This window comes from Haemaphysalis longicornis, unplaced genomic scaffold, assembly GCF_048455015.1.
Source record: "Haemaphysalis longicornis isolate Haplotype H1 unplaced genomic scaffold, Haemaphysalis longicornis Haplotype H1 scaffold_5, whole genome shotgun sequence".
Lineage (NCBI taxonomy): Eukaryota > Metazoa > Arthropoda > Arachnida > Ixodida > Ixodidae > Haemaphysalis > Haemaphysalis longicornis.
In genome coordinates this window covers 131015188-131039997 of record NW_027526385.1, presented here as the reverse complement: position 1 = coordinate 131039997, position 24810 = coordinate 131015188, and positions in this window count along the sequence as shown.

Genomic DNA, 24810 nt, shown 5'->3' with positions numbered 1-24810 from the left:
GACCGATCCAATGATGATGCACAGTTGCTTTAGCAACAAAAAGGCAAAAGTCTGAGTGCCTCGCAAAGCCACAGTTGCTAAACACCTGGGCATGTCAGCTGCCAAACGAAGAAGCGTTGTCAAACCCTTTTACTAATGCCGATACTTCTGCTGGGAAAGTCACTGACGCTTAGCAACTTTTCACCGTCGTACTTTATCGCCACGGAACACGGAGACTGCACAACGGATACACCACCTCACGTTGAATTCAACTGGACCCCGCCCCCTACTACATCGACCGATATAAAGACTCAGCGTGCCCAGACTGCTTCAGTGGGCATGTAAGCCGGCCACAGGAAGCAGCGATATCAAACCTTTTTGTCTTCTTCATGCAGGTTAGTGACAAAAGCTCGTCTGTAAAAACAAGCAATCGACGTTTTCTCGAGCTGACATGCCCAAACAGCCTCTGTGAGTGCTGCTCGTTTGGCATGGACGTCCTCATTGTAGGACCAGATAGTAGACCTAGAGGAGAGAAGTAGGCGCAATAATTTGATAGTGTTTTGGCATTCAGAAGTCGCGAACAAGCCAGCAGAAGGGCTTGCTAAGAGTGCAATCGAAGATTTATTTCAAGAAACATTAGGTGGCACGGTATGTTCCATTGAAAGAAAGAGTGCACAGATTCGGACGCACAAATGCTAACCGGCCACGCCCCGTTATTATAGTTTATAGAACGCCGCAAAAAATTTTCCGTGTTGAAAAACTTCCCTAAACTAAAAAGGGGGAACGTATTCATATCAGAGGATTTTTCTGCCACTACCCGGCAAATAAGAAAGCAGCTTTGGAATAGTACCAAAGAAGGCAGAAAAGCGGGCCAGAACTTACGTGCAACTTTCCCGCTCATGGCAGTCCTTTCAAGAGCGATTACTCTGTAGTTATTTAGCGTAACGTAAAGTTCTTTTTCGCTGATATTATTTAGGGTGACAACTTTCTTTGCGCACAGTTTCAAGTCTTGCACGTTTTGCGGCTAGATTCCTGAGCCATGGAAACTATCCCTTAGAAATGCATTGGGAGTAAGATTTGACAGCGAAATGCAGATAAACTATTCAGAATCGTGGAAAGTGCTTCTAGTGTTTTCATCTTCCCGTTGACTGCTTGCTTTGTGCCGAATATCACTTTCCTGAAGTAGTTTTCCTACGTTCCTGAGAGGTCGGAATTTTGAGCGAGATAGCTGGGTATGAGGTAAAGCTCATGCACGACAAAATCAAACTTGACGGTGACATGATTGAATACGACAATGCCTGAGCGAAAAGAATTCCTATCTCCCGGTGCAATACAAGAACAGACTCGGCGCAATGAACTACTAAAAAGCGTAAAAAGAAGACGCTCAGTTGCATAAATTTAAATTCTCGCAGAATATTAAACAAATCCGTGGACTTAGAAAGCCTTATATCGCGTATAAACCACGTATTTTTATAATAACTGAAACTTGGCTCCATCATCATATTGACGATTCGGAAATAACAACCCTTGGACTCAAGGTATACCGCAAGGACAGAGACTCTCCAAGGGGAGGTGTTGCTATTTTGTTTTTAGAATCTTTACGTGTAGTCAGATTACCCGTTATCGACGGACTAGAATGTATCGTCGTTAAAGCAATATTTGAAGAACTTCCAATCATTATTGGCGTTCTTTATCGCCCTGCTAGCTGCGATACCTTCGCCGAAATATTTAACGAGTTCTTGTGCTCCTACGGCAATCATTTCTTTAATATGGTCCTTGCGGGAGACTTTAATTTTGCTTCTGTAGACTGGCAAGACGATGTGCCTGAAGCCCGACCGCCTGGTTCAGAGCCGCTGTTGACCGCGGAGTGCTTCATGGCTTAACACAACTGGTTACTACACCCATTCGAGTGCAAAATGAAGCTGAGTCCGTATCATACCTGTTACGTGTAAATAACGTCATTCTGCGACGAAATCCAGAAGTTCAGATTTTTCAAGGTATATCGGAACACAAAATCATCTGCCTCACTATGCAATTATTTGTTCTCCTTCAAGCCACAAAAGAGCAACGTCTAATGGGCGATTTTACATGTGGTAGTGATGTAGACATACTTGATGTGCTTGATAGCTCGTTTCCTGAATTTGTTTCTAAGTGCGAATTAAAAGAATCGTCAATTCACCACATCGGGGGTTTCTTTAAAGCCTAGTGTTTGACACAATGAATAAATTTTTACTCTTCCAGGGAAAACTACTGAGCAGGATAATCCGTGGATGAATAAAGAAATCGTAGGCATGGGACGAAAACTACAAAAAGCAACGAAAGCAATGTAAGAAGCGCCCATCAGCAACTGCCTCTGATAGAATGCACGATTTGCAAATGCAACTAAAAAATAAAATTAGGATAGTAAAAGAGCATTATCAGCAAGTGTCGTTAAAAGAATTTATGATTTCGTCTCCAGACAAGTTCTGGCGTTATCTTGCACCGAAAAAGAACTGTTATCAGCCTTTACGTAGGCGATGAGCCTGTTTACAACATCCCAGATGTTGCAGATTCTTTGAACCGGTATTTCTGTTCACTGTGTACTGATGACGATGGAAACAACCCGCAATTTCCTTCTTTCAGTGAAGTGCCTCCTACCAGTGACGTGTGTGTCAATGAAGGTGTCCTTTACCTTCTGCTCGAGCTAGATGTTAAAAGTCCCCACGTGTTGATTTCATACCCAACGCTTACCTTGTGAGACATGCTGAGTGGGGCGCGAAGCCCGTGTGTTTACTATTTAACAAATCTCTTGAGTGCTCTGAACTTCCAGAGGACTGGGTGTATGCTAAAATAACTCAAATACCGAAAGGTAATGAAAACCGCTCCCACGTATCGTCGCACAGACCGATTTCTATTCTTTTAACTTGTGTCAAAGCTCTCTAACATATTATATTTAAGCACATTTCCCAACTTCTTGAGAGCAATTGCATTGTGGACGCCCGACAGCATGGCTTCCGCCGTAGATGGTCCACCGTAACTCAGCTTCTGGAAACTGTTGATGACTTCGCTGCAACACTGGACAAATGGGGGCAAGTGGACATCATAATATTAAATTTTGAGAAGGCGTTTGACCGTCTGACGCACTCAAAATTACTCAGTAAATTAACGGCTATTTTGAAAAATGAAACTTTATTGGCAGGGATTGAATCATACCTTCCCCACAGGCAACAGAGTGTAAACGTTAACGGCGCATGTTCTGTGGCCTCGTCAGTGCTTTGCCTTGGGCCATTTTTCTTTCTCGTTTTTATTAGCGATATTGTACGAGACAAACGGATAAAAATTAAACTTTTCTTAGGGGATTGCATTATATACAATGAAATCTACAACCATGACGATCAGGTCGTCTTAAACGCATCACTTAAAACATACAAACATGGTGTTGTAGGTGGCAGAAGACTCTTCATTACAAAAAACGTGTCAATGACCATTGCACGAAAAAAGGCCCTATTGAAACACAACTACCAAATGAACGATCATAGTCTAGCTGAGGTATTATGCTAAAAATATTTAGCCGATCTGAAATGAAACGAGCACGTCACGTGTAAATTAAGAAAAAGCCAATCCGAGAACTCGGCTACTTAAGGAGAATGTTACCGAAAGCTTCTCAGCATGCCAAACTGCTAGCTTACAAAACTTACATCAGACCACTAATAGACTATGCTTCAATCATATGGAACCCATACACTCTAGTTAATACTAATAAGCTTGAGAGCATGCAAAAAAATCCGCGCGATTTGTTTATAGTTCATACAGCTGGAAAACGTCTGATACGAGTCTTCTCCGCAGGGACGGTTTGGAAAGCCTTTCGGTACGAAATTATCATAATCTGCTGACATTTTTTTACTTGTATAACAATACACTTTATACTGACGAAGAAGTATACATCCAGCCAGCCATATGCCGCCCAACACGATGCAATCGCACGATGAAAGTCGCTGAATTTAATTTTTGTGTAAACCAAACGTCTTTAAAAATTATTTTTTCCCCCGTACATGCCATGAGTGGCATCAGTTACATGCTGATGTTGTGAAATGTCCTGATGTCTGATCATTTCTTCGTGCCCTGTTAAATTCAGCATGATGTGGTCTTCATGTATAGTTGATATCCTACCGATTGCACATGCACAGTTTTTTTGCCGGTTCCAAGTGCTGTACACATAGAAGTGTATTTTTGTGCTTGCATGTTAAGGCGTTTTTTCTGTCTCGGTTGTATCTCCCACACCTGCTCAAAGCCTGGCATCCAGGCTTTATAAATAAATAAATAAATAAATAAATAAATAAATAAATAAATAAATAAATAAATAAATAAATAAATAAACACCGCTCTATGGAATCTGAACGCAACTCCAGAAAAGCAGTGCATGTGTCATGCATGTAAGTGCGTTACTGCGTCCCAGCTGTTGTCAATTGGCGCATGCAGTACTCGTGAAAATAAACACGATGACATTAATGCATATGATGACGACTACTACCACCAGAGTGCAAAGCATTGACGGAACGTGTAAACAGAAGATTTCAAACTTATAAAAACGTGTGCTGCTGGGTCCTAAGGTGTTCTCGTAGTCAGAAATCTTGCAGCTTCACAATGGCTCCAGCCTAGCTTGACTAAGTGCAATGAGAGAAGCCAAAAGTCAGGGAAGCATTAACATCATTCGATTCATTAGCATACCAGACACCAGACCACACAACGAAAAATTGACGCCAAAGGACTTCAAAACGTTTTTTAGCAAACGCTTGTTCCTCTCTGCTCTCCACTGCCCTTCGAGCTCCATTGAATGAATATACAGCGTATTAACCGACGCTACACAGGCGATGAGGCACGCTGTAGTGGAGTGCGCCAGATTAATTTTGACCACCAGGGGACATTTAATATGTGTCGAAATCTCGAACATGCAGTCACTTACGCTTTTCGCCTTCACCAAAAGAAGTTGCCACCGCACAATTCCCCGCAAATTCGGTTGGCACGAATACATTGCACATTCTTTCATGACTGAGTGGTCATTTCTCCTTTGGGTTCTAACGATGGCACGAGGCAAAAAAATGGGCGCCATCCACGCTGTGAAGGTAAACGGCACTCACAACAATTGCCCATGAGATGTCACTTGCATTTTCAAATTTGGCTCAACAAGGAGTGAAACCACAGATTCTGCTAGCCGTTATCTGGAATTCACGGGGCGGCGTCCAGTATGCAGCTGTGTAGGCCACGGCCGGGCTAATGTGGTTGACGCCACCGCTGTATTCTGGCCATGCGTAGGCTGAAAGAAAATAATGAGGAGCGTCTTTCGAAGGGTGAGACAGGGGAACCTAGCCGTCCTGATGTGCTAGCTCGGTGCTACGCCAGAGCGCGACAAAAGCGCAGACACCGAAGCAATAAGAATGTGATCTTAGTCATTCCTGTTTATACCGATTAAACGTAGTTAGTAAGGTTGAGAATTGCGAGAAAGCTGAGGGAACTTTTATAATCGCTATTTATCACAACCTTTTGCTCCTTTTTCTTTTTGTAATACCTGTTAAAACACAACAAAATTTGTATTCAGCAATTTACAAAATGAAGTCCCATTCCTGGCAAGCAGTGTGAAAAAGGTAGCATTTCTCTATGGACCAGATGTCTGCGTGTAGTCTCTACATTTTGTCTTCCCACCCTCTAAACCAAACCTTAACGTATTGTTACCGTACGGTCACCTAATACCGTCGGCTCTGCGTTACTCAGGTGGTCACGCCTACGTAGCCAACGAATGTGGAACCTGAAGGGATGATACGAACTACGCCCGCTTTACTACCTCAACGGCTTCCCTTTCGAGGCAAACACGGCAAAAGCAAACACGTAGCCGCAACGACTTTAACCTATCAGACATGCCACCCCATGACAACGCCACGCTACCACACGCTAAACGAAAAGAAAAACGACCCCCACACCATATGCAACGCACACCTCAATCTAAGCACCATCATGATCTCACCATCTCACCGAACTATGCAATCTTTGCTCACCGCAGCTCACCACCGGACAACACGGTCGGCTACCGTGCCACATGCATCAAGCAAGCAACGAGCTACACAAAAAATTGCGATGGAGGTGACATGACTAACGTAAAGCCGTAAATTCTGTCAAGTTCAGGTCCAGCAAAATGAATTTCACAATACGCAAAAAATTTAACTTGACTTGAAATTAACCGAAGTTAATCGAGACGAACGCCCTCCTAATGAAGTTTCTAGTATCCGGAACAAAGCATCGAGCCACTGTCAACAAGTGGACAGTGATATGAATACCAACTGACGTCAAACTATATGGATCTTGATTGTGCCTGGAGTAGGCACACTTCGAATTCGAAGAACGACTCGCAGAATATGAGCTCCCAGAGAAAGAAAAACGGACGACAACCGCTTCCGCTCGAAGACACGCAGAAAACCACCTTTTTTGCTACGGCCGCGTTCAGAAGACTCTAGTCTTCCGAGAGCCCGGCGGGGACGAGACTTCCTTGTTTTATTTTCAAGAACAAGACGACACGGCAGTCGCAAAGCGAGTCCTTACATTCCGTTTCGCTCTCTCGTGCGTACGTGCCATCGCGCAGTGGGTCCCCTATGACAATGCACCACATCAGCTGTTTTGATCCCGTGGTCCTCTGTCTGCTGTTTTTGTAACCTGAGTGTTTTTTCAAAATAACCATTTCAGTTTTTTCCATTTAGTATTTTAATAAAGGCACTAGCTAGCTTATAGCTAACAGTACAGATAACTTGAGCATTTGTAAGCACAATGCAGAAATATTCATATCGCGTGCGGACGAGGACAAGAAAAGTGAGTAGACGCTACGAAGCGCTATGCAGTATGAATTTGTCGGCATCACTCCACCAATTCGCCGAAAATCCGTATTTGTGAGTTGTAAGTACAAATTCTGTACCTATGAGTATAGATTGAGTTCGAGAACACACGAGTACAGATTCAGTACTCATGAGTACTGATTGAATGCGATTACCCGTGAGTACAGATCAGTTGTGCGAGTGAGCACAGGTTAGTACAAGTACTCGTGAGTAAAAATTCAGTATGAGTATAAGTGTGTACAGTACAATCTCATGAGTAGAGTTTGAGTACGAGTACTCGTGAGGATGAACGCGTTTGAATACAAGTGAGTACGATTACAAATGAGAATGTGATCAGTGAGTATGAGTGAATTTGACAACCGACGATCTCTTTGAATGTGAGTTTTAATACAGTAAAAATACAAAAATTGTGATTGAGTTTGAGTGATGTCCTTCAGTTTTGCCTACCGATGGAAGAAAGTGCCGTCCGCAATTTCCGTGAGCCCCTGTCAAATTGAGACGCCGGTAGCTTCATTGATTATTGCTCATACTACCGTAACTTCTTCAAAAAGCTGGCTACCATCGCCCGCCCTCTTACCGATCTCCTTCAGAAGAAGACGTTTATCTTGGGCCCAACAAAAAAGACAGCATTCTTCGCACTGACTGAATATTTGACCCCAACACCGATTTTGACTCACTTCGATGCTTCTGCTCCCAGTGAAGTTCGCACCGACGCTAGTTGAAACGGCGTTTGAGCTTATTCGGCAACGCCAAGCAGGTGCTGATTGGATGGTCGCGTATGCCAGCCGGCACCTGCTCTGCATTACTCTGCAATTAAGCGCGAATGCCTTGGTCTAGCCTGTGTCGTAAGGAAATGCCACTCTTGCGTATGCTGTAGGCTGTGCTTCTTGAACGACACGACCGGTCGGGTTGGCCGCTGGGCATTTCGCCTTCATGAATACTCTTTTTCTGTCATTCATAAGTCCCGACTCTTGCATACGGACGCTGACTGTTTGTCTGGAAGCCCGGTCAGACCTCTGGAACACACAGTGGATGACACTGGTGCCTGTGTTCTAGCAATTTTTGAATGGCTGAACATTGGCGAGAACACTGGCGGCACCCTTCTATGCGCTACATCGTTGATGGCGTTAACCTTGGTTCCGCCGACTTTGCCCTCCGCTCCTTCGTGGTACACGATGCAGTCCTATATCGGTGCAACGTTTGTTCTGGTGGTCCTGATAACCCCTTTGTCGTTCTGGAAACCATACGTCCTACTGTGGTGCATCAGTTTTATGATGTATCTATATATGGCCGGCCATCTCGGAGTGTCCCGCACTTACGACCGCCTGAGACATCTTTTTTTCCGCCCATTGCAGCGATACGTGCGTGAGCGTGACCTGTGCCAACAACGTAAGCCACCCTCCAAGCTACCAGAAGGCCAGCTAGAACAACTTAAAATTGCCACTGAACGTTTTTTCGGATCTGACTGGATTTATTCGGGCTTTTGCCTTGTCTACATCGCAAAAAACGGATTCCTTTCGCTACCGAGTACACTACTCGCTTTTCCATCACCCGTGCGCTACCCATGAGCTGTGGAGCTGACTTGGTCAATTTTGTCATTTGCCGTGTTATACTAAACCACGGCGCTCTTAGGCAGCTCTTCATACTCCTCCGTCGACATGGGACGGCCACCAGGGGGCCAGACGAGTCTAGCGGACCTCGCATGGGCTCTCCAACAAACCCGCCGTGTCGGTGCGACAAGCCAAGTCTATCGTCCCAGTTTGGTATCACCGTGATCGGTAAGTCAAGCGGCATCGACTGATACCATTTTCATCGCCTTTGGGTCACCCGAACTCTCAAAATCAGCGATAGAAGATCTCCGCAGGTGGTTCGCCTGGCTAAGCCTAACGCGTGTCGCCTCGCCATCGGCCCAACCCGGCGTAGCGACGGACGCCGCCGCAGCCGCCACAGACGCGCAGCGGCGGACGCCGCCGCCGCGATGCACGCCGACCCGACCACTGACGCCACGCAGAATGCTGCAGGTTCTACGATTCCAGCGATGTCTACCCAACAAACTACGAGTGACACTGCCTTAACCATGCCGAACGCCCCGACGTCAAATACCATACCGGAGCCCTCCATGGACGAAATGCACGTCGCCGTCGATGAAGACGAAGATTGTTCCACTGAGTCACCCCCTAACTCCAACCGCTGGATCGTAGTGCGCCGTAGACACCGCGCCTTCGCGTCTGCGGTACCACCGAATCACAGCCCCGCAACCGGCAATATCCGAAAAAGCCCGAGCCCACCAGGCCGACAGTTCGTTCCCCCCCAATCGCCCCTCCCGCCCTCGGACATCAAGATAGTCCTGAGGCCACGAGGCGGCCTGAATCTCTCCCGCATTTCTCCCCTGGAACTCGCAGCTCTCCTGCAGCTACAAGCGCAGCTACCACCCAACCGTGAAGACCAACTTCGCTTGCATTATCAGTCTAATTTCATCGTAGTGAGTACTCCTCATGAGTACCGCGCGCTGCGATACGCTTCACTCACTACGCTCAGCATCGAAGGGAAGACCTATGCCCTGGCCACACATGTGCCAGCACCGACGAACACCTGCGCCGGAGTCATCTCAGGGCTGCCACTAGACCTTCCACCAGAAGACATCATCAACACGCTCATTGAGCACAACCCGCATTTACAGATCATCGACGCAAGAAGAATGGGATCTACTCCTCTATTCCAAATTACATTTAACGGAACAAGAGTGCCCTACTGGATCCGTTATCAGATGGTTACATTTGGCTGTCGCCCCGCCAAGCGCAAGACAGGCATGTCATCTCTGCTGGGCCACCGGGCACAGACCGGATGTCTGCCCCAACCCCAATGCTCCTCCACGCTGCCCAACATGTGGCCTCAGCTCTCCACAAGATCAGCATATTTGTCACCCCCTCTGCATCATCTGCTCCGGCCCACACCCCACGGGATCCCCTGCCTGTCCCCAACGCTACCGAACCAGACCGCCCCCAAGAAAGGACACCCGAGCTTTTGGGGAAGACGTCCAGAACTTCAACCAACTCCAATCAGTCTCACGTAACACCACCGCCCCCAACAACGCATCCCAGAAGGACTTTCCTCCCCTCGCGACTGAACAGCATCATCCTGTCAACCACCCCAAGCAACACCACCACCAGTCTCTACAAAACGGATGTGGTGGAACCGACGCCAACAGGCCGCACGCAGGACCTCCCAAAGGGCCAAAAGCAACCTACGCCCAGGTGAGCTCCCATCACCTACCAGCCACTCCTCCCTCCCACAAACCTTCCTTCCCTGCCAACCCTCCCGATCCCATCCTCCACGAGTTACAACTACTGAGACAAGAAGTTGCCCGCCTGAGAGCCGAAAATGCACAACTGCGAGCTCACCCTGTGCGACATACACAACCACTACAACTCTCTCAAAGTCCGCTCAACCAGAACAAAAAGCGAGCTTCCGAATCCCCCGACCCATCCCCCGAGACCGCGTTACCCATCTGGAAGAACAACTCACAGAACAAACTTCGAATATAAGTGTCCTTTTCGACACAGTCCGCGCCCTCACCGAGCAAACATCCCGCATGCAATCCCACCTTGAAGCACTAACCCGTCTCCTCCCTGCATCCACCTCCCATCAACCTATTCCAAATGGCCCACCCAACCACCTGCTCTAATACTCTGCGCGTATGGCAATGGAATTGTCGAGGATTCCGCCGTAAACGCGCAGCGCTGCAAGCCCTTATCGACGGCACACCCGAACCCTCCTACGTTATATCCCTCCAAGAACCAGGGCCAGAATGCAAATGTACTCACTTCCGCACAATTCAAAAGGACTCTTACACCGCCATACTAGTCAGTAAAAAGCGCACAGCACAATACCTAGAACTGCCACCCGACCTCCCCCCTCACACATTCATACGCCTCATACCCAAGACCAACACCACCCAGCCCACCTACATACTGAACGTGTACAGCTCTCCTCGACTGCAACACACCTTCCACGATCTGTTCAAACTAGCTATAAGACAGGCGAACAAAGCCCCCTTAATAATTACCGGAGATTTCAATGCCCCTCACCCAGCTTGGGGTTATTCAGAACAAAAAAGACAGACTCTTATGGGAAACTATACAGCATCACCGCCTCACCATTGAAAACGAAACATACATTCCCACCCGGGACGGCACCAGCACACAGCGAGACACATCTCCACACCTCTCCATTACCAAACATACCCACCGCACCACGTGGCAACGTTTAGACCATACCCTCGGCAGTGACCATTACATTCTTAACATCACCACTACTACAGCACCCCTTACAGCGAAAAAAACCCGACCGCACACAATAATCAATTGGCACCAATTCCGAACTACCCGCATGCAAGCACTTCCAATCAAGCCAACACCTCAATCATTTAACCTAACGGAGTGGGTACGCGGAATACACACCGATGTGCAGAAACATAGCTCTACGATTACAGCGTCAACGCCCTCCGTAACTCTAGACCCCAGACTCGCACACCTCCTTCAGGCGCACCAGGGCCTCAAAAAGAGGTGGAAAACGCAACGCCACAATAGGAAGCTACGCCGCAGAATTGCCCTCCTAGAACGCGAAATCGAGCATCATAGCATGCAACTGCAAACCACCGCTTGGGGACGCATGTGCGACAGCCTCTCGAAAGGCCTTAGCATGAAAAGAACATGGCGTATACTCAGGCACCTACTCGACCCCTCTACATCCAAAACAGAATCCCAAGCACGCCTCAACCTATTAGCCCACAATATCACGGGAGACGACCATACGTGGCCGCAAATTCTTACCGACACTTACATTTCGCCGCCGGAACCACAAGCACCTTCTGTAACATACTCTGGCACACCAAACCCCCAACTAGACACCGCATTCACATTCGCCGAGCTGCAATCTGCCCTACATACTCTCACCCGCACCACGACACCTCGACCAGACGGCATAACATACACTACCCTCCGAAACCTAGAACCTCACTCACACCAACAACTCCTCGACTACTACAACCACTGCTGGGGAACCGGGCACCTACCAACGGAATTTAAACATGCCACCATAACACTGATCCCCAAGCCTCACAAACCTCTCTCAGCGCTCAATTTACGTCCCATTTCACTCACTTCATGCATCTGCAAACTCTTTGAACAGATGATAGTATCACGCCTTAATCAGCACCTCGATCTACAGCGTCTTCTCCCCGATAACATGTTCGGATTTCGCGCACATCTCGCAACGAACGACATTCACCTCCAAATTTATCATCAACTACTCAAAGCACTCCCGGATCAAGACACGTCGGCAATCCTTACCATAGATCTAACGAAAGCTTTTGATCGGATCTCCCACTCAGCTATTTTGTCCTCATTAAATAGCTTGAATGTAGGCGCAAATCTCTTCAATCTTGTTAAATCCTTTTTGTCTGACCGTACAGCCACCCTTAAACTCGGCAATAGACAATCCCCAACCCTGCACCTCCCCAACCGTGGCACCCCCCAAGGTTCAATCTTATCTCCCACACTATTTAACATAGGTCTCATCCCTCTCGCTACCGCGCTCATCAATATTCCCTCACTCCACAGCAGTCTATACGCCGACGATATAACAGTGTGGGTAACGCACGGCAGTGACGCCCACATTGAATCCACCCTTCAAATCGCAATGGACACCATAAACAAGTTCGCCCACTCAGCAGGCCTATCATGCGCCCCTGAAAAGTCCCACATGCTTATCCTAACTCCGCGCCGCCGGCCCACCCCTTGGCCTACCCCCATACAAATCGACATAAATGGCCAACCAATAACATCTACGCCATCCCTCACCATACTTGGACTGACCCTACAGCAAAATCGAGGCAACTCTTCTACAATAGAAACACTCAGCCGACACGCGACACAAATAGTAGGACTTATCCGTCGAATCACCGCCCGCGGCCATGGTCCTTCCGAAAAAGAGAGATTACAACTCGTTACAGTTCTCTTCACCTCACGACTCACATACTCCCTTCCTTACTTATCGCTTACAAAAGCGGAACTCGACAAATTGGAAGCCTTGCAGCGCAGGGTATACACAGCAGCACTTCTCCTTCCACCCAACACCTCTACCTTCCGCCTCCTTTAAACTGGGACATTTAACACAATCCCCGAGCTCCTCGAAGCCCACCGCCTTAGCCAACTTGCTCGTCTATCCACAACTCCCACAGCTTCGATCGTCCTGCAACAACTCAACCTCACTGCTCCAGGCCCCCCCACCCACCTTCACCCCCTACCCCTATCTCACCGCGAAAACCTCGAAATCTTCCCCCTTCCCCGTCACATGCATCCTAACCACCACGCAGCCCGACAAAGGGCCCGCGCCTTGGCACACTTACGCCTATTCCCCCTATCTCCTGACTCCATTTACGTAGACGCCGCGGAATATAGACACCGACCTGCTTTTGCGGCTGCTATTATCACAGAAGACAGACCGATCCCAGCAGCGGCAGCCACCATCCGCACAGCCCACCCCCACGAGGCCGAGGAAGCGGCAATAGCTCTGGCCATAACACACCAACCACCCCCATCTCACATATTCTCCGATTTTAAGACGGCCGTACGAAATTTCGCGCGGGGACACATCTCCTTCCCTGCTCGCCAAATTCTCCTATCCCGCCCTCCTCCCAACAAAATCATAATCCTGCACTGGACCCCCGGCCACGTGGGCTTTGGCGGTGCGGAAACGGCCCACCTGGCCGCTCGAGGACTCATTTACCGAGCACCAGACGTGGACGTCTCACAGCACGGCGCACGAAACGCTCGCGAACCCCTGCTTACTTTTAGCGACATTACCACACATTACCGCCTAGAGCGGCTAGAACTACCGCCCCCTCACACGTCTCTTCCTTCACCCTTGGACAGATTATGGCGACAATTACAGACCCATTCCCTCCCCACCAGACACGTCCTCCACCACATCTATCCCACATTATATCCCCGCCCAAACTGCCCGGCATGTGGCGCTCGAGATACCACGCCACACGCCATTTGGGAATGCCCCTCTTTACTCCCGCTCCGTTTACCCAACCCTCCCACTACCTGGCTGGAGGTGACCGGGAGCTCCTCGCCCGAGCTACAGCTCCTGACCGCCACTAGGGCTCAGGATTACCTGGCACGCCTCCCTCACCTGAGGGACACTCTCTAGGACTGAGCCTCGTCAGAAATAAAGTTATTCTCTCTCTCTCTCTCTCTCTCCGTCGACATTTTCTGTCAGAAGTCGTTGCAGACGTACATCTCTCATGTTCTATTCGCCGCAATGACTACACCATGTTACCCACAAACAAATGGCCTTACTTGGGATTAATGGGATTCTTTGGGCATGCTGGCCATGTGCGTGTCTAGTGACCACAGCGACTGGACTTTGCACTGCCTTTCGTTACTTTCACTTATATTTCTTGGCGACACGACATTGCAGGCTTCTCACCTTTTCACGGTTACTATGGGATGAAAGCGAACGTGCCGGTCGGTAACCTTTTGCCTCCAGCCACACACCCGCGCTTCGAATATGCCAACGAAACCATCCCTCGGGCCGACGAAGCACGTCGGCTCAGTGAGCATGGCCCACTCTGTGGGCATGGCAGTGGCGTAGCAGCCAGTGTGGTTGGCACCGCGCAACTTTATTTTGGGCAGGTTAGTAAATGCTACTTACTGTATGCCAAACGGTCTAGCAATCGCCTCTTGTTGCTGTTCTCATGCCGAAACGTTATGTTTAATTTATTTGAAGAATGCGCTGATGTACTTATTATGTTGCTACTTGGCTGTGGGGATGTCGAGAGCCATCCTGGACCACCATACTCCACACCAAACGCTAAAAGGACTTCAACCCAAGAAGTAGACGTGCAGGAGAAGTATTGCGAAATATGCGAGATGTGAAACACCGGTCCGAAACAATAACACAGATGCAAAGCGATGTCGCGCAAGGTCAAGCTGCCCTTCTAAAGGCTTATAGGATGTCAGACGTGTGCAAGAATCTCTGGAAAATAAAGTTGTAGGTGCTACGAGCGTTTAAGGAAGACTGATGCCCGGACAAATAATGCACACACCAGTTAACATAGACTTCAGTACGTTCAAGACTCAATTGACATTGCAACCGAAGAGAGTGACGATTCCATCAAGCGTCGAGATGAGGTCTAATACAGAGGTCGTCGAAATAGCCGTATTTTTATACAATTTTGGATGTCATGGTGGCGTGGGAGCAAGCGGAAGAAAAGACTGTGAATTTATTCAGAGAACGCTTGAATCACAAAATTGACCACAACTTAATCTAGGGTGCGCATCGCCATAGGGGTCCCATTTGTGGGCAAAAATATTGTCTGGTATTGTGTGGGTCGCTAATTTCAAAACAAGACAACTGATTTTTGCAAAGGGAACGAAACTTACTTACTGCTGTAAATTAGTTGCGCAAGATTATTCGCCAGGTACAAGGCAAACTCGTCAAAAATAGCTTTTGGGAATGAACTGCCACAATCGCTAGAGTTTAAACCACGGTATTTAAAGTTTAGTGTAACCAATAAAACCTACGTGTATGGCAAGCAGAGCGATAGAGTGCAGAAGGCACTAAGGACACCATGCCTCCTATATCCCCTCAGGAAAATACGACTATCATTCCTGGCCGGTATCTTAAATTCGGTCACGCCACAATCAACAGATAAACTCTTCTCGGGCCGAGTCTTTAAATTCCCGCACATAATAATTACCTTGGCACAGTGGGCCGAAATGGCGCCTTCTTTCGCAGGCTTCAATGCTCTTTGCTTATGTAAGGAGTGTTATGAGCAAGCATGATCAAGGTAATTCTTCGATACGTTCTTGCGACGCAGACCTAATTATTTTACCAGAGACATGGCTCAGTTCAAAAGTGCTCTGCACCGAGATTTAGCCGGAAAATAAACGGTATGAAGTTGATCGCTGTGTCCGAAAGGGTAGGAGCGGTGGCGGCACCTTGATAGCCGTATCAATGCGCATTCTTCTACTTATGTATACACTGTAAAGAAATTTATCTGGTTTGCGGAACAGCCCGGAGGTAATGTATTGCCGACCACTTTTCATGATTCCGAAAACGGACAATTACCAACATGGACTCTTTGTACCTATTGCGGAACTTTCGTGCAAGTGAACATGCAAAGTGTCCGTTTTCTGGTAACAGAAACTCTGTAACCTAAAATTTTGCGGAAAGCACCCGTTTTGTCCAAATAACGATTCCGTTACTCAAAATGTAAGGTGTGCGTTCTTGGGTAAGGATCCCGTAACTGGTATGCATAATTTGTGGTTGTGCAGCGGCTTCAGTGACCAGGTGACGAAAACATACAGGCGTTCTGTGCAAGCCCAGTATATTTGATCATGCATGTTCACCATATTCATGCACGTAGGAAAAGCCTGTTGCTCTGTCTGCAAACGTTTTTGACACGTGTTGGGTTTAACACAAATACATACAATTTATTTTTTGCAAAATGAATCCTCGGTCCTGTTTTGTGGCATCACCTAAAAAAGAGAAACGAAAGAACACAAGGGCAATTAGCCACTCCAAACAAATTTAAATTTAAAACTAAATTTATTTGTTACAATTTTCTCTCCCCCATAAATAGAAAAAAAATAAAGTGACCGAAAAAAGCTGCAGTGTAGTAAAAAGCTTGGCAAGGCCGCAGCCACCTGTCTACTCAACAGCAGTGTCATTAGAAAGCGAACACAATTATAAAAAGGACAACCATAAAAAACAATAAAGAGCTTCTAATAATACATTTCTTTGCATCACATGTAATTCCCATTATCTTCAATGGCTGCACAAAACTAAGCAAACAAGAAAGCGAGAAAAAGACAGAGAAAAAGGCTAACAACACATTTTGCTACACATAGCACGTAGGTGATGCTTCGTACATGTGTACACATCAAAGTCAGCACACTCAAACGAATTAAATGAGAAGCCAGAGTATGCAGTAATCCTTCTTTCCGAGTATTCAAACGAGCCGTAGAGGCCACCGAAGGTTCTTTACTTCTTAAAAGGTAGCTTTATTTATCAAAACTGAGCCAAATTACGCATATGGTTTATATTAGTGTTTTTACTTTAAATGGGGCATGAAGGTAGAATGCAAGTTCTGGTTCATTTTATTGCCTCGTTAGAATAATACTAACTTTTCACACAAACTTCACTCACATCAGCTATATAAGTAGGAAAAAAGAATGGTTATGCGACCCACTAGCTCATGTCGCACTCTAGAACCTATACCGTATTATGGGTGGCTGTGCGATTGGCTGAGGCCGCCAAGAGCAAACACAGGTTAAGCCAGGCTTAAAAACTTGCAGAACGGGCTTATTACACTTAAATTAAATACATAACATTTTTATAGCAGTAATAATGGTGGGGTTCAACAACGGAACCTACAAAACTACACTGTCCACACTCGCTCTGTTTTGCGTGTATTTGTACCTGGTTGTATTTTGTTGTGGTTGACAGAATCGTTTCGTGAAACATTGGCTATGCTTGATAAACAGGGTTACGTAAGACAATGTCGATTCTACCAATTAGCCAATGTTTTGTGAGACAACCCCAAAGCGCCGGAATCCGCTCTGCAGCTGTAGGAAGCAAAATGCGCGCAGTACGCACTTGTGCTTCTAGTACACCTAAACATAAAAGCACCAGTCTGCACTGCATGTACTATGATCGTTATAGTTGCACAACGAAGTGACATTGTCTTACATGACCCTGTTTGCCGCACCTACCCAATATTTCACGAAACGATTACTGCTAGCTGTAACAAAAATAAATCAGGTGCAAATATGGTCATAAACCGAGCGAGTGCGGACAGTGGTCCTGAGTGGTATTGTGGTGCAACCTACGAGGACTGGCAGTAAACAGGGCTTTCTACAGGACACTGCAGCCTTAGTCAGTCTACTAATGTCCGCTTGAAGACTTTCCTTATGTACATATTCTCAGGCGTCACGAAACACAATTTAGCAGGAGATTCAAAATTTGGTCTTAAAAGGAACTGTGAAGAGAAACTGCATTTGTCTTTGCTTAATTTTGGCTGCTTGAACAACCCATTAAAAACAAATTCCAAAATTTTAACAATTCATAGCTGCTGTAATTTAAGAGACGGCTTTGAAATTCCCGTTTTGAGGCGCATCGCAAGCGACCATGCGCGCATTGTCGGTCGGCAGGGCAACCACAGTGACGTGGCAGTAAGAAGTAAAAACTTTGTATATATTGTTTTGTAGGAGTGCAAACCCAATAATTAAAAAATATTGCATCCTTTATTTGTGGCCATGAACAGTTTTGTCTCGACATGACCGGTGTCGTGACCACTTCAGTTGTCTGGCAACCATTGTAGTATGACTCCGATCTATTGGCTGTTCGAACGATTTGTAGCAAGTTTCCCGGCTATAGTTCATGTTTTGCCGTATTCTCTGTGGAAGCGTACCTTTTTGTATCAGATTGGACAAAACCGTTCAAGCAAAAAAAAAGTGCCCAATGTGGGATTTAAACTTGCGGCCGCCGGTTAAGTCCAAAGTTACGGCCAGCCTGCATTGAAATCAGATGTTTTACTTTTTACTACACTACCGATGCGAAAAGTGCAGATGGCAGAAAATTGCGGCATAAAAGCTGCTTCGCGTTTGTAACCCAGCACTCTGGTGTGTTACAATGAATTCATATCAATCCAGAGCTTTAACCGCCAAATTACTGTTTAAAGTTTCTGCAGTAAGAAAAAGGGTGCATATCCAATCAACAAAACACTGTTAACAGTATTTTGTTTTAGGAGGAAACCAGAAAGCAATCGAACTTCGTGATGGTGGCACTCGTTGACTCAGCACGACTCAGCATTCGGTGTCTCGGATTGTCATTAGTTAGTTTTGTGATTGACACGTAAATGACAGGTTACCTTAAGTTCAGACTATTCTAAGTTCCTTCGATAGATGTGTTTATGTAGTAAATACTAATTTAAGCTTTTGGTAAATTATCTTGTCAGGTCAGAGGTCTTACTTTCACGCAGCTCCCATTACAGGCTACGTGAGACGGACATCAGGAGTTTTGAATGGTTTGAAACAGCGTAAACAGTTTACTAATACCCAGTTTACTTTAAACGTCGCTATTGTTGCCTGCGCCACTGGCCAGCGTTGTTGAATAGAAGTTCGACCATGTTGAACAGTCGTATTAGAGATTAGACATCTCCCGTTCAGATGTAGGGTGAGTTTCATCATGGCGCCCATGTTGTCGCCTTATCTGACACTTCGCGAGCCCGCTCTATACCTACATGTTATGCAGACGAGGGGAACTGTGATTGGCTCCTTACCAAGATGTCATTTCACGAGTTCAGGAGCAAAGCCTCAGTAAAACCGCAAGTGCACTTTTTTCCTGTTTGCCAATATTGGGCAATAAAACGGGTATGCATTGTTTGTTTATCATGGCTTCACAACTATAAGTACCAACACAACACAATTTTGTTTAAAAATCCCTTCCTGACAACTTTAAAATATTTGAATTCTCAGTGAATAAAGCCTTGCTCACTGACAGACAAGTGCTTAGTCACTATAAAAAACCAATCCTAAGAATAAAACAAACATATTATGTCTTCATGGCCTCTGTAAAACCAAAATTTTTAAGTAAACAAACCTAATGTAGGGAGGATAACTTGGAAGTACCCCAAATAGGTTGACAAAAATTTAAATTGGAATACAAAATAGAATTATACTGCAGCATTCTCACAGGCTTGAGGCAAGATAAATTCCAACAAATATTGTAAGCGACACTTTTGCTCGGTGCATCAAAATAATAAAAAGCTGCAGGTCATGAATTCCTTTATAGTTGATTCACTTGAAAATGTAAACACTAGGAAATAGTGCAGCCACAGGTTGCATCATCAACTGCTTCTTGGCAAATAACCATCGAAAGGCAGCCTGTCCCTGTCTTATAAGCATACTGTACCTACGAGGGTGCAGCATATACCATCATGCCCAATACGTCAACTATTAGCTTCTTTTAACAAACACATTCTATTCGATTTCTCGACTTGGTGTAGCCAGTTGGTGACAGCGTGCCCGGCTGCAGAGCCAGAGTGAAAAAGGTGTGGTTGAGTATTAAGGATTGTTTAACAAATATTCGGTTTAGCTAGAAGACAAATTAAGTACAGCACGCATGGTCATGGTTTGCATGGTGTTGGAAGGGAGGTGCTGTGATTGTATTTGGCCTGACCTCTTCTCCAGCGGTGCTTTATCTCCATGCTCTGTAAATTGTGGTACCTGTAGTTAGTTCTAAATGAAAGGCTCCTCAACTTGTAACGTCAACAAGAGCCACAAAGTTGTTTTACACTTGTTTTTTATGCCAATCATATGCACAAGAAAGCTTGTAATCTTAGTAAGGCTGCAATAATAAGGCCAGACAGCTCAATGCGGAGATAATAAAACGCTTTGAAATAAGCAGATAAGGCAGCCAGCCCTTGTGTACAGCTACTGAGGTGGTTGAATGTTCCCAATGTGCCTAAAGCGGAATGTGCAGAGTCGGAATTAGCACCCAACACAGCATTTCTTGCGTCCTTTATGCATCACGGTAATGAGTAGGGTGCGAAATGTCGTTTAAAATGTTTAGGTAATGTGCTTCCCGGTTTTCATAAATTCACCGCTTGAGCCTGCTGGTTCATTGCTGCAGAATGCTATAACACCAAACAGAACAAAAAATGCACCGTGACCGGCTAGGTAAAAAAGAGGGGTGATTTTCCTTTTTGTAACCACTATGTCAAACCCTTTTTCCCGATTAAAAATTTTCTTTATGGTTACGCAAAGTTAATTTATCTTGGATATAAATGGTTTGGCCAGATGCTTAACAAATTAGAGGTGCAAATCACGATATCTCAGACGTTGAATTTTGCTCTTGTTTTTTTTTTATCCGCAGGTTCTTAAATGCTGAGCTTTGTGAACACCAACTGTGCAGGCAGTGCCTTTTCAAAGCCTGAAAGGGCTGATGGCATCACGTCTGTACAAAACCGATTACAGACCTTTCATTTAGGCACAGATAAACACATGTTTATCATGTCATCCTAAAATTGTCTTATAGTGCCATCAAAGAATACGGCTTAATATGAGAAACTGAAGTATGTCAAAGGACAACAATAAATAAGACCCAGATTTCTTGTCTTCTGTAAGCACTTGTGCGAATCTTCAAGAGTTATACATTGAAATTCGTTTTAATTGTAATATTTAAACTTACAAATACCTTATAAGCTTTGAAAAAGTACAAATATAGAAATGGTTGCCATAAGAAGCTTCATATAAAAAAAGCACAATACCTGCCGTCAGCTTGATTCACCGGTCCGCAGCCTTTGAACCAACTCCATCAGCTTCGAGTGCACGCCAGTGCGTATCTTTTCGCAGCCTGTTTACTTGCTGCCCGTGACGGGTTGAAGTTAAACAGTCATCTGAAAAAGAGGGCAGGCACGATTGATGTTATTTATGCTGCCTAAATTCAAATTCATTCTGTACTGTATTCTATACGGTGTATGCACTGGCTACTCAGCCACACGCTATAGGCAATTTTAATTGCGTGGTTGGAGAGGTGCGCGAGCAGTGCGATCGATAAAGTGCCGTCGTTTTGCCATAGCTTGGTATCATCCCCGAGCGCCCGTTTCCTTATTTCTTGCAATGCTCCAAACGACCATGCTGGAGTTACGAAAATGTTTATACCAAAGCTTGTGACAATATTGTTTGTGGTAGTGGCTTGTGCAATGAGCCGCTTATATTACCGTCTCACCAAGGCCTGATGCGCGCTTCTCATGGAGTGAGAGACGTTGAGGAGCTCTAGCGATAGTACTCTGATCGCATGACCATCCTCAAACTGGTTTTCCAACATAGCTAAGCGATTTCGCAAATGGTCTGGGTTTAAGTGCTTGTGAGATGTGTATGAATTACAATTAAATGCGGCGGCGACGACTCGCTCACTTGAGGTTACGAAGATTACGCCATACCTTTCAGGTTTCCCGAATTGCCCATGAGACTGCCGAATTTTCCCGCTTTTTACGATTTTACTAACGAAGCAAAATCTCTCGAAAACGCACCCGTTTTTGGCCCAATGTTTTTCCCAGTCTGGCCACAATGTGCCAGAGGTATACCTGACCATCCAACCCGACACCAATTGGCATCGTCATTCGTGAAGTGCTTAAAAAGCGTGGTCAGCCATCCACAGACGGTGAACCTGTTCCTCCCATTCTTAGTTTACTGTTTATAGAAACGCAGCGCCGCCACCGCTTTCATTTACGCACGAGCGCGGCAGTTCTAGAGTCTAGGCAGCGTCTTGGGTGGCGCTAGGTTCCGATTATTTTTATCGCAGTTTTTCTCCACTTCCGTTTGTCTGTTGTTGCTGCAGGCAAACGCAGCACTGGCAGCACTACGCTTTCTCCATCCTCATGTGAGAGCTTTGTGTGCTTTCTGTCGAGTACGGTCACCGGTGTCTGGTGTGACGGTGCATGGATTAGCTATGGCGTTGAGCAAAGAGCGCAAATAATATCTGCAAGTATTCTTGAAACAGTATAAGTATACGTCAGAGCTTGGGTGCATTTGTGTGTCACGCAAAGGGGAGCATTAGGGTTTCTGCACTGTGTGCAATTGCGATATGTAGCATCTCACGCGGCGGTAGAACCGACGTCACTACGCACGTTACATCAAAAGAGCACACCAGGAAACTTCAGAGCAAAGCGAAGCAACATCGTCTCCCACATTTTTTCGGTAGGGAAGAGAGCGACAACGACGTCATACGTGCACAATTCCTGTTCACAGATTTTTTGCTGGAGTTCAACATCCCGCTGAGTGCATCTAAGCACGTCGAACCGTTGATGCGGGAAATGTTTCGCAACTCGGACGTTGCAAAGCACTACGCATGTTCTATGACTAAGACCACTGCAATCTTCGGTGAGATGGCACACCATGCACAAGAGGGCACTGTGAGCGCCCTGAAAAAGGTAGTGTTTTCAGTTGCCATTCACGGCAATAACGAAAACCAAGCACAACGGTACATCCTCTTTTTGTGGAGCGGTTTCCAGTTCTATTGCCGGTGGAGCAGCAAGAGGTTAAAGACGAAGTTCTCAACTTTCTGGAGATTGAATTTTTTGAAGCTGCAGGTATTTGACATTCCTCCTAGTGTGCTTCAAGAAAAAGCAAGCTGACGTTCAGTGGAACACCATTTCCCCCATCAAAGGTGCAGACGGACCCCTGAAGTTTGGTGCATCTCAGCAGTAATGCTTGGATTCCTTTCAATATCACACAGCAACACTGAATGCGAAAGACAGTTCAGCGTAGTAAAGAAAAATCGTACCCAGGTCTGCGCATCCATGTCTGACACAACCCTTGGGGACGTTATTTTGGCGATGTGTAACAGGGCGCGAACATTGTTATGCCGTACAGTATTCCCAGGACTTCCTGGCAAAGGCAGTGTAAGCCAAGTCGAACATTTAGCAAGTCTCGTGTGGTGTAGTTTGTTGTTAGTTTAAACGAAACAACAAAACATTTCTGTTTCGGCTGTTTTGTATTGCGTTTTGCAGTACTATTTCCAGGACTTTCTCAAAAAGGCGGCGTCAGCCGTGTCGTACTTTTACGTGGTGTAGCTTGTTGGTAGTTCGAAGAAACAGTTCATTTTCTGCTTTTGTAAGAAAGAAAGAAATGTTTGTAAAACTACCCATTCTGTTGTTGCTACTACCCCCCCCCCCCCGGGTCACATCTCCCTAACAACATCCCGGCAAACCTGGCAGGAGTGTTACGCCAACCGTTTACGAATGTTTTTTTGTTCAACGGACACAAAGAAGAAATTAAAAACAGAACAAGCTCACGGAACAGGCTTGGTCATTAGGGATCAGTCGAAAGCAAATGGTTCCAGCCCACAATTACCAGTGGCTCTGTACAGCACGTTGACTTCAAAACACTCAAAATAGCCCAATGTGATGCCGAGTGCTAGAATGGGTGTGCATACTCTGTAAAGTACGCTGTGTGACCTAAATAGTGAAAGTTTCAAGCACTAATTATGGTTTCAATCCTGTGACGCGGCATGAAATGACAGTGTCATTATTGCATCGTCCTCACCTGCTAATAAATGTTCACCGCAGAGTTCTTATTGATTCAGCCCATCAATGCCTTTGTGAATTCGTTGCATGCGGCCACACCGTCTTCCAACAGTACCGTATCCTTGCTTTGAAACAGTTGGAAACCTGGCGTTTGTTTTCATCATGCGGCCCGCAGATGTAGTGATAATGAACATGCAGTCTGGCATCCCGAAACGAAAGAATAAGCAGGCTACTCGTTACGACAAGGCATTTGTAAACGAACAAATCACGCAGAAAAGAAAAGCGCCACCCACGCAGTGGTTTTTGCAGACACCAAGCCGCATACGAGTTTTGCGTCGGATGATGCACTGTCTGCGAGGAGGCAGCATTTCACTGTAAAAATAAAGTCAGCCCTCTTGCGAAGGTAGCCCCGCCGTGCCGCTTAGGTGCCAGTGCATACACTCTACAGTGTACTGGGTCCACTTTTTTATATAAAACCTGAATTCTTATGCCTTGAGCCAAGCCTGTGATATTTTCCTTACAGTGGTCCTCAAATTCTTTTAGGTCCCATTTTAAATGGGATAATATGAACACTGAACGTCCGAAGGCTAGATAAGCATCGGTCATTAAGTGTAACGGAGTGGATCCCTAGAGCAGGCTAGCATGGCAGGGGCAGCCGAAAGATAGATGGGCAGATGAGATCAAGAAGTATGCAGGGATAAATTGGTCGCAGTTAGCACAGGACCGGGTTATTAGAGATCTATGCAGAGGCCTTTGGCCTGCAGTATGCGTAGATAGGCTGATGATGACGAATATGAACACATAAACGTATTTAAATACACCCACTGCACTCGAGAACCCATATTATTTTGCTCAGGAGGACAACAGGTT